Raw genomic sequence first — 11,312 nt, forward strand, 5'->3', positions numbered from 1 at the left:
ACCATATGGAATTCAAGTATGTGTTCATTTTTGGTCTCTAAACTCATCCCTGGGTGTGTCAGATGGTTACCTGCATAAAACACAGATGCAAGTTTCTGTACACATATTTTGAAACAAGAAATGTGAACAAAATTCTAACCTAAAATACTAGTCATACCCCCATACTATACAAACGAAGTAAATTATCTCTAAAGTACTTACCTCTACAACATACTTACTGATGTTTAGTAAAGTCATTTGTCACATCTTCTCACAAATTAAAAATAGATAAGAGAACAGAAAGTCTTGTAAAGCAGACTTACAAGTTAACCATAAAACATGTCAACTCAGCAAAAGGAAACCTACTCATCTACCCTCATATAATGATAACACACCAAAGATATTGCTCATCAAAGCGATTCAAAAGGATTTTAAATCAAAGTTAAGAAAAGTGAGCAAACCACAAACCCAACCTTCTCCCCTCCCAAAAAATACCTTACTTGAGAAATACTGAACCCTACAGCCACAAAACCACAGAAGTCAGTACAAGTCAACTACATACCAACCATGTTTGCATGAGGAAAAAGAATCAGTTGATTTAGTGATTTTCCACAGAACTTCGTTCAAGTTCTTTCTGAGGAACAAAAGTGAAGTCGGGAGGAGTGTAGCAAAAAGTCAACAGCAACCTGATCTGAGGAAGTTGTTTCTTACTTGGCAAGCCACATGCTTCACCTACATATTCTAATGATACTAAGCTCAAATATCAGAAAAGTCAAAAACAAAAGTTACAAAACTGTACAGCTAGACAACTACGAGGGACATAACTTCTTTTGAAGATCGTGAGGAAAGAGTAATATTATCAAGAATTAAATCGGTACAGAAGTAAAACAGGAAAGTACCCTCGAGCTCATGTTTCTATTGCAGCTTTTAACAAAAACAGAACCAACTCACCAGTTGTGCAATAAGAGGCGATTTTGTATCATTCCTTTGTAGTGGGAAGAGAGGAATTTCATACGCCACAACACAAAATTTTACTTTTTAAATGGACGGGAAAATGCCTTTGCAGACAGGCTATCTTCCCTCTGATCTCAGGAAAACAACTCCTAAAGAAATTCACTTAGCATCTAGGTTAGCCAGAGCTACAAGTTGTCAGCTGTTACTGGAAAGACTCAGGCCTGTCTAAACTAAAGTTAGGTTGACCCTGCTAGATCACTCAGGAGCACAAAAAATCCACACCCAAGTGACGTAATTAAACTGACCTAACCCGCTAGTGTAAATAGTGCTAGGTCAATGGAAGAATTCTTCCATTGACCTAGCTACAGCCTCTCAGGGAGATGGATTACCTGCGGCAGGAGGAGAACCCCCTCCATTGGCATAGGTAATGCATACTCGGAAGCACTGCAGCTGTGCTTCTGTAGCTAGACGCTATGTCTAAGATTTCCAAAGGGGTCCACACCTGCATTCAAAAATTTTAGGGGTCCACAAACACAAAAAAGGTTAAAAACCACAGCTTTGTTTTCAAGTGTAAACAGGCAGTATCATTGATTAGGCACAGAGAATGAGAAAAGCTGGGTTCCAAACCCATCTCTGCTCTGGATTTGACATGTAGCCTTTAGAAGTCAAAACCTCTCAGGGTCTGTGTGGATATGGGGAAATGGAATTTTTAAAAGAGTTATCTACCTAGCATGGAACCAAGGCTAACTTGATAAACAGTCTTAAAGGTGTTAAATTGTTTAATTTTTTTTTTAAAGCATCATTTCTCTCCGCCCACCCCCTTCCTACTCTTAGTTTGTTTTGACTAGGAAAAGTGGTTGAGTTGAGGTCATAATTAGCTGATGTGCTAGAAATTGCTTCTGGCCCAGTCCATCAATATAGAATTTCTGCCTGATGATGTCGTTTGTGGTTTCTAGATCTGCAGCTGGCACAGAAGCCCAATATAATTGGATATTATACAAAAACAGCTCTGTTTAATAGATTCTCTTGGCATACAGACCAATACAGATTAGTGAACAGAGAAGGGCTGTGTTTAGGACCCAACACACCAAAAATCCCCACTTTAATTCTTCATGGGAAGCATACCTTTTCTTGAACAATTCTGAGCTGTTTTATATCTTTTTGCAGATAAACTTTTAGGCTAAGATTTTAAATTACTTGGGCTACGTCTTCACTACCCGCCTGAATCGGCGGGTAGAAATCGATCTCTCGGGGATCGAATTATCGCAGCTCGTCGGGACGTGACAATCGATCCCCGAATCGATGCTTGTACTCCATCAGCGCAGGTAGGAGTAAGCGCAGTCGACAGGGGAGCTGCAGAGGTCAATTTGCCTCCGTCCTCACAGCGGGGTAAGTCGGCTCGGATACATCGAATTCAGCTACGCTATTCGCGTAGCTGAATTTACGTATCTTAAATCGACCCTCCCACCCCCCTGTAGGACGTAGCCTTAGATTTCACCTGGTAATCTGAAGACTGGTGAATTTGACCTTGAAGTTGGATCCAAAACAGTTTTCCAGAAATGCCCTAGATTTAATACTCTAGAACAGTGACTCTCAACTTTTCCATACTACTGTACCCCTTTCAAGAGGCTGATTTGTCTTGCATACCCCAAGTTTCACCTCACTCAAAAACTACTTGCTTACAAAATCAGACATAAAAATACAAAAGTGCCACAGCACGCTATTACTGAAAAATTGCTTACTTTCTCATTTTTACCATATAATTATAAAATAAAACAATTGGAATATAAATATTGTACTTCCATTTCAGAGTATAGTACTGTATACAGAGCAACATAAACAGGTCACTGTCTGTATGAAATTGTGTTGATGTACCCCCTGGAAGACCTCTGCGTAACCCCAGGGGTATGCATACCCCTGATTGAGAACCACTGCTCTAGAATAACTAAGGTTTGTTTCCTCTCTAGAGTCCAGGGAAGACTACTGCTTGGCTCCATACCTTCAACAAGAAAGAGGATTTAGACTGCGGCATTTGCAACCCAAATCAGTTGTTGGTGTACAGAGCATTTGTCCTCCACTACAGAAACTGCTTCCTCAGACATTTTTTAATCACAATGCTCCAAAACAATGGGCCTGAGGGAGTGGACATAAGTCACTGCCCAGAATCAGCTGTATGCAGACAAGGTAACTCCAAGATATCAGAACTCTCCAGTGTGTTACATATTAAGGATAAAGGCTGACTAGCACATGAATACAAAAAATAAAGATGTAAAGCTTTTCCCAGATTATTGACAGCTGACTCAAGTTTTCATGGACTTAAAGGTCTGCTAAACAGGGAGTACATCAGAGAGTATGCTGTGAAAGTCCTGTAAAGTTACAAGCTTCTCCAGATTCCATGAAATGCCAGATGACCCCTAGAAACCTCACAAGTGTTAGTAACTTATCAGAACAAACTCTGAATCAATGCAAGTAAACAGGGCTGTGTCTCATGCTGAAAATCAAAGCAAAAGTCAGAAGTTAAAATTGGAAGAACAGTCTTTTCTAATTAACATCTGCTGTCTCTACTGCAAAAGTTTCAGCCCTAAAGTGGTCCCCGATGCACTGTGGAATTAGTTTTATCAAACATATTGGTCTTGTCTTTACCAAACATTAAGATCCTAGCAGACAAAGCAGTTATAGTTTCAATGTTAGAATGTCAAGGTAAACCCTAGAATTTACCTACACAAACTAACACAAATACTTTTTTCCCCCCTAGCATGGACATGGCTGTTACCTGCCTGGGCCAAAGGTTGTGCCCAAAGACAATTTACTACATTTAAAGGGATAGTACAAAATACTTTACTTGAGTCCTTTTTCAACTGATTGGATTTTCACGGAAGACTGAAAATGAACTTCAGACGTTCTGCAAACCTATTTTTTCAAAAAGGCAGAAGACTATATTAAGGCTTTGTTTACATTAGGAAAGTACTGGTTTTCCAGTACCTCATCAGTGCGGGAAATGGAATGAGAACAACTGTATGCAAGATTCAAGAGATCTTACCATCACAGTGTTGCCAATTCTTGTAGTTTTATCACAAGGCTCAGAACATTGAGTGTTTTTAAGGCCCTAGCTCCACAATGCAAGTGATTATACAAGAATTTCAGCTTTTGTTAAAAAGAATTCTAGCCCTCATAGCTGTAGAGAAGAGCCTGAAAACATAACTTGAGTGAATCCCAAAGGCTCAGAAACCAGAAGGCATATCAACATTTACCATTTCAGTCTTAAGATTTGGGGGGAGGGAGGGCAGATGTGATTTTTGAATGCCTGGGGTTGGCAACTGCTACCATAGTACCATGAAAACCTTTGAGAGACATAGTGGCAAAAAGCTATGCTGTTTACCCCATTACTAGAAAACAGGACAACACACTTTCTAATTTAGATGCACCTTCATTTTCCACATTTAACTTGAAAAGAGATGGGAAAGAAAAATAGTATAAAGGTCAAGCTAATATGCTAAAAAGCATAGACATTGCAGCCCAGGCTAGCAACCAGAGTACAAGAGCACCCAACCCCCTGGGTCTGTAATCAGGTGGCTAGCTAGCTTCTGCAGGCAACATCCACAGAGCTATTTTTAGAGCACTAGCTCAAGCAGAGCAAGCTCATGGATTATCTCTGCCACCATGTCCACACTGAGCTACAGTGCTAAAAATAGCAAACAGAGCTAGCGAAAGTCTTTCTACCCAGGCTAGGAGGCATGCTCCCAGCCACAGTATAGACAAATGTTAACAATGAGGGTTAGGTCAACCTAACTGCATCACACAGGGTGTGAAATTATCCACAATCCTGAGCAATGTGGCTAGGTCAACTTAAGTGTTAGGCATAGACCAGGCCTAAGAGTTCAGAAAATAAAACTCAATGTGAAAAATGTACTTTGTGCAGGAACTGCCAATATGAACAGGTTTAAGTGCTTGATGCTAATTGCATTTCTTACTTAAATACCTGAAAAAGCATTCTTTGTTATGTGATCTTTGAGTTTTATTACAGCATTGTTCTGCAAATCAGAGGTTTCACTGATGCCTAAAGCCACTATTTTATTCAGTTATAGATTAATGAAGTTCATTGTAGGAGGAGATAAGCAAAACTGTTTAAGGATAATCAGCAAGGATGATTGATCGCACACTCCTAATTCAACTTATGTTTAAATTTTGTTCACATGATTTGATATCATTCAAATGCTTTTTTGAGAGTTTCCATAAAGAATGGCCAATTAATGAAGGAATGGATAACCTATATTGAGTGGGAAAAGTAATAAAGTGCTGTTTTTCTCTGGTAAGTCGGTTAACCCATTTAAGTTTACATTTTATGCTACAAGCAATACCCAGAACAATATTGAAGCTGGACTGTATGAACGTGTCTCCCATTATAAGTGTCTCTGTGCTGATGAGAACATGGGTAAAGGCAGGAAGACCACAAAACATTTAAGCAACCATTTGTTATAACCAGATTGTTAACTAATGACCGATTTGCTACACTGGATTCCTGAATTAGAGACACTGAAATTAACCTTGGAAAACACGACAATGCACACATTAAACAGAAGAAATATAACCAGAAGCTCCCTTACAGTTTCATAAAACATTAATGAGCAGGTTACATAAATCTTGAGGATTAGCAGAGTTTTAGATGACAGCTGCTGCAAGACATGTTAACTGTAGCTAGGGAGACATATCCTTTCATTCTTCAAGACTGTTCATTTTCATTAATACCACGATAAAATAAATTAATTCCTTGAAACAGAAGCTGCATTTAACCCTTGACTTAAAGTTTCCAGTAGCTAACTGGTTAATAATCAAAAGTTACATCAGGAAATGGTGTTCATTTCAATAGAGTACTTAAAGAAATCACAAATATTACGCACTTTGTACCTCAATTTCTGCTGCATTTTGCATGAAAAATAAAAATACCCTGTACTTGCTTCTGCACTATCTTGCAGCCTATTTATTACTTGCAAGCAAACAGGTGGCAGAAAAGAGTTAATGGTGAAGTCAACAACAATGCTCTCCCTTACAGGGGGAGTCACACATTTTGAAATCTAGTCAGTTTTACATCATCTCTCACACCAATATTTTTGTATCGCTCTCACCAGAAGTGTTTAAAAGATTTTAAATCTCAGATTTATCAAAGCATATTCCAACCTCACTTCTTACAACCACAGTAAGAGGAAAGGGGAGAGAGAGAGTAAAAAAACAAAACAAAAAAACCCAACGTATTCCTCTAGATTCAAGTACAACCAAGTTACTTGCCTTTTCTCTCCCCCCTACCCTAGACCTCCAGAGTCCCAAGTCCTAAAACTCAGAATCCAAAAACATTTCACACAAACACCACACACTGAGTGCAGCCAGGGCATAAGTACAAACCCTAAGAGGCGCCCCCTGGGTAAATCTTGCTGGAGAGCCCCGTTCACAAAGCCTAGAGATGGGCAGAACTCAGGCCTAAAAGAAAGCCAAGTACCAGGCAACCTTAGACGAGTGAATCAGGAAGTTAAAACACTCCCAACTGGGTAACTCTTCTAAATAAGCTGATGGGTTTGGTGCCTGGGGATCGGCGACCGCGGCTGCCCGCCCACCCCGCTCCACTTCCTCCCTATCTCCAGGGGTCTCAACGCCCCTCTTCTTCCCCAGGACTCTCGTTCCCTCCCTCTTCAACCCCCCCTCCCCTTCCCTCAGGCTCATCCCCACCCCACCCCGAGGATCAGGCGCTTCGCCCCCTGCGCTGGAGCGCAACCCTATGCGCCCCCCCACCCCCCGTTTCTCAAGCCAACCCCGCCGCTCTCCCTCGGGAGCTCGAGCCCTCACCTCCCCCCAGCTACTCTGGCCAACCCGCCTCGGAGTCCGGCCCTTAGCGCCCGCCCGGTCCTCGGGGCACCCCTACCCCTACCCCCTGCCCCTTCCCGGGGCTCAGGGCCTCCCTCAGCCCCCCCCCTTCTCACCTCCCGGCTTTGGAGTCCGCTCCCCACCCCGAGCCCACCGGCCCCTCCCAGTTTCTCAGGCCCTGCTGCTCTCACCTGCCGCCCGGAGCCTCCTCCCTTCCGCGCCGCCTCGGTCGCCGGTCGCCACCAAGCAGCGCGGCCGCCCCCTCCCGCCCCTAACAACCAGTCCCGCCCCATTGCCCTGCGCGCCCATCCTCACATCCCATTGGCCCTCCGCGCCGCACATCCTGACTGTGATTGGGTAAAACATATGCCTGTCAAGGTCTCGACCCCACCCCACCCTCAGTATTTTATTCACTCTAGCGTTTGGGACGCCCCTACCTTATTTCGCCTTCATGATTGGCTCAAAATGTTGAGGCTGAGAGTTGGGATAGGATGGTAGGGATGACAGCTGTTGCGATGCGCCCGCCTTCCTCCTTTTCTCCCTCCTCTGCAGTAGAGGTGCATGTACTTACCCCTATGCTGAGTTTGGTTGCACAGCAAGGAAGGACAGGGCGGGAGGAAGAGAGATAAGAAAGTACCTGGACAGAATTAACTATCCGCTTGCTGGAGATAATTCGCTCAAGCAATTCCTCTGTCCCCATAGAGCTATGAATGCTTATGGAGGTTTTAAGTATATTAATGTGCTCCTGGATTTAATCCCCAACCCGTTTTAATTGTGTTATTCGGCGGGGGGGGGGGGGGGGCTGTCGAGCTCTAGATGGGTTTCAAATTCACTAGGCAAGGTGAAACTATTAAAATATTACAGGTTTCAAATATATGAACTCAAATAACAGCCCATTTCACCCAAAACAATTTGCAATGTGTCTCTAAATTTTCACTCTGAAAGGGGACACTTGTCCACCAAAAGGGGGCTTCAGATCTGGAATTTTAATTCTCACTGCTTTTGATACCAAACTAGTTATTTTGTCAAAACCAAATTGTGTAATAAAATAAAATTTTTGAGATGCAAGAGTTCTAAAATGAAACTGATCACCTACATATTACATTTCACAGAAAATGTTGCCCATTTCCTACATTTCTACTTGTAGCCATATTTTTCTCAAAGTAGGAGTCACCATGCCTGACTCACCGCCGTGCACTAGATAGCAGCCACCTTCATCCTGCTGAGAAAGGGAGGTTTGTATTGTGCTTTAGGCACAGTACTGGGAGGCAGGGTATCTGAGTTCTATTCCTATCTCTACCACAGGCTTCCTGAATGACAGGTTACATAAGTGGTATCTCCATTTCCCCATCTATAAAATGGAGATAAGAAGACTTCTCTACCTTAAAGGGACATTATGAAATGTTTTGATAGCACAATAACAAGTTATATAGCAACAAAGAGTCCTGTGGCACCTTATAGACTAACAGATGTATTGGAGCAACGGGTATTCACCCACGAAAGCTTATGCTCCAATACATCTGTTAATCTATAAGGTGCCACAGGACTCTTTGTTGCTTTTTACAAATCCAGACTAACACATCTACCCCTCTGAAGTTATATAGAATACTTTTAAATAAAGAAACCATTAATACAGAGGACAGAGCTTGACATACAGTGTGATGAGAAATATTTACCCCAGTCACTGGGGTGAAAGTAAATTAAAGAATGTACTGGTAAGCCAGAGTCCTGGGCACGGGGGTGGGGCCTCAACCGGAAGAGGCAGGGCCTTTAAATCCCCGGGGCCCTTTAAATCACCACCAGAGCCTCAGGCTGCCACCGCTACCCCAGGGCTCTGGCAGCAGGGCTCTGGCGGCCATTTAAAGGGCCAGAGGCTCCAGCCGCTGCCAGGAGCCCCAGGCCCTTTAAATTGCCAGCCTGAGGAAGCTATCCCCTCCAGGTACGGTCGGCGGTGTACCAGCTCTTGACGGTATGCTGTACCTGACCATACCGGCTTACTTTCACCTCTGCCCCGTGGTAGATTAACCTTTTGATTCTGCATTTTCAAGACAGTGTTCTCTCTAGTTCCTCACCTAAATTGAGGGAGCAAAAAACAGTGTCCCTCCCTGCAATCTTCAGTTGCTAAACTCAGCAAGGAGACAAAAATCAAGCAGAAATTATGTGGTAATGTTTTGCATGCAATGTCCAAGTGTCCCACACACTTGGGAGGGGTATGACCAGAATACATTGTGAGGTATTCTCATCTACTAAAGTCTTCTAGGAGTCTATTCAAGCCAAAATATAAATTACAGCAGCTCAGAGCCTCTAGTTGCCCCAAGAATAGAAGAAGTGCAAAAGTTACTTAAAGCATCTCTCCCACCATTTTTCTGAGCAAAGTATAGGAATGGAACAACAGAGAATCAGGCCCACATGGCCTCAAAATGGGCATCCAAGAATAAAAATTAAAATTAGTGATGATTTATGAAAAAAATGTGCAAAATTAGGTGCCCACAGTCACATAGGAAGTCTGTGGAAGAAGTGAAAAGTGAACTCGGACTTCCTGACCCTCAGTGCAGTGCATTAACCACAACATTATTATTTTATTAACATTAATTATTATTATATAATAATATTAATTATTAACATTTTTCAGTATTAACACTGAAAAAGCTCTTATTTTTTCACTATCCCTTTGCGTATCACTCAGCTTGGAGAGGGAAAACAAGCTAGTTAGTTCACTTCTTTTTACAGTCAACTTCTAGTCACTTTCACATTGCAATTCTGATACACTAACACAATAAACCAAAGGTTTGGATTCCAAGGGCATGTGTTAACATATATTTTAGATGTTTCGGCTGAAATTTTAATAAATCATGGAAACAAATCTATTGATCTTAATTTTTTTTAAACCTTCTTACAAAATCTAAAGCCAATTCTGACCTGACATGTCCGTCAAATATGGTATGTTCCAGGTGGCTTTGGTTGAGTTCTACATCCTATTTACTGAAGCTAGACTCTGGACTCACTATCACTAACATAGAATTTGAGATTAAGCATTGAGCTTTAAACCTGGACTCCAAAGGAATATATTATCTTTATGTTATGGGGTGACTTTCACTTCCATAGATGATGTCATACTTAGTTGGTAAGTATAAACCAAGGGTATTGCTATCAGATGTAAAAAAAAAAAGCCCAAATATACATTATGGTTATATTCAATTTATATAGCTATCTATCTTGAAGCCAGTCTTTAGATTTTAAATTAACTCACTGATGCTTCTCTTCTTGGCTCTGCTGGTGCCACCAGGTGCTGAACTGTGCTCCCCTAGGTAGTGTTTTATGACAGAGAAGGGGAAGAGAGGATATGATGGAGGAAGAAAGATGGCTATAAAGGGAGTCTTTAATTTAATTGCACTTTCGCTCACTGCAGTGGTCCAAGAGCAAATTCCTGCAGCGTGTAGCCAAGCTTTATACAGAGGATTTCCACAGATGAAGGAGAAAGGAATCTACCCTCAAGGCCTCAGGTTGGGAACAAAGTTCTGAAGCTGCAATTGCTTATGCTTTCTAGGGATAATTAATGACTGGTAGAGTCTGCATAGCAGAAGATCTGAAAGCCCAAACCCTAGTGTCCCCTGTCCTGTCCCCCAAACCTCCCTCAAGGAGTAATCCCTACAGAACAGGGCTCCAAGTGATATGCAGGTGGTGTGATCTAGGCCCTCCTCAAATCTTGCCCTTTTCTACCCAGTGGAAGTGCTTTGATTAAATTCCATTCCAGGTAGGGCCCTCCTTGGTTACAGAGGAAGAGGTAAGATTTGTACCCCATCTCCAAGGTCTTTAGAACATTTGCACAAATTTATTATAACTGCATGAATATACTGTACAAGATCCATATTCTCACTGCAGTATGCCAGATGCCCAAATGGCTCACCTCAGTATAGTATATAGTAGTATACTTGGTCCAGCCTCAGTGCAGAGGGCTGGACTAAATGACCTCTTGAAGTCCCTTCCAGCCTTACACTTCCATGACTCTGATTCTAAATTGTTACTACATAAATCTCAGTTCTTTAATCACATTATGAATGGTGTAATGGGGCAAGGACTTAAGCGTAATCCAGTAAGGAATAATGTAACCAATGAAAACACCTTTATACCAGTATAACTGTGTCCACGCTAGGAGGTGAGCAGGGGGGAATGTTGTACCACTTTGACTATACTGGAATAGTTCAAGTGGTACAACTTATGTGTGTGGATGAGCAGTGAGAATTTTTCAAAATTTCTGACTGTTCCTCTAGCCCTAGAGCTCCACCGGTGTTAGCAAAGGTGTAAGCATTGTGTAAGCAGGCATTTTTGCCACCATGACATCAAACTGTGCTGTGAGCAAATCTAGATGATATGATGGTTAAAACACTGGCATCCCATTTACACTGCTACCACTGGTGGAGCTGCACTGATGCTAGAGGGATGGTGGGAGTATTTCAGAAAATCCTTAATGTGTGCAAGATCTTATAGTCCAGGACTCATGTCACACAGGGATCACTAAAATCATA

The 11,312-nt window shown here is 42.1% G+C and overlaps 1 protein-coding gene across 5 annotated transcripts in view; it reads right to left on the bottom strand.

Moving 5' to 3' along the window:
* Nucleotides 1–7,055, bottom strand: part of NUMB (NUMB endocytic adaptor protein) — a 125,005-nt gene extending 117,950 nt beyond the window's left edge. For 3 of the 5 annotated variants that reach the window (XM_054027339.1, XM_054027337.1, XM_054027338.1), the window contains exon 1: nt 6,978–7,017. The gene's annotated coding sequence lies outside the window, so the exon portion shown is untranslated. Of the gene's footprint in view, nt 1–6,977 lie in introns of all 5 variants that reach the window. The other 2 variants (XM_054027334.1, XM_054027333.1) reach the window with 2 other exon arrangements.
* Between the last annotated feature and the right edge of the window lie 4,257 nt (nt 7,056–11,312).

Source organism: Malaclemys terrapin, chromosome 4, assembly GCF_027887155.1.
Source record: "Malaclemys terrapin pileata isolate rMalTer1 chromosome 4, rMalTer1.hap1, whole genome shotgun sequence".
NCBI lineage: Eukaryota > Metazoa > Chordata > Testudines > Emydidae > Malaclemys > Malaclemys terrapin.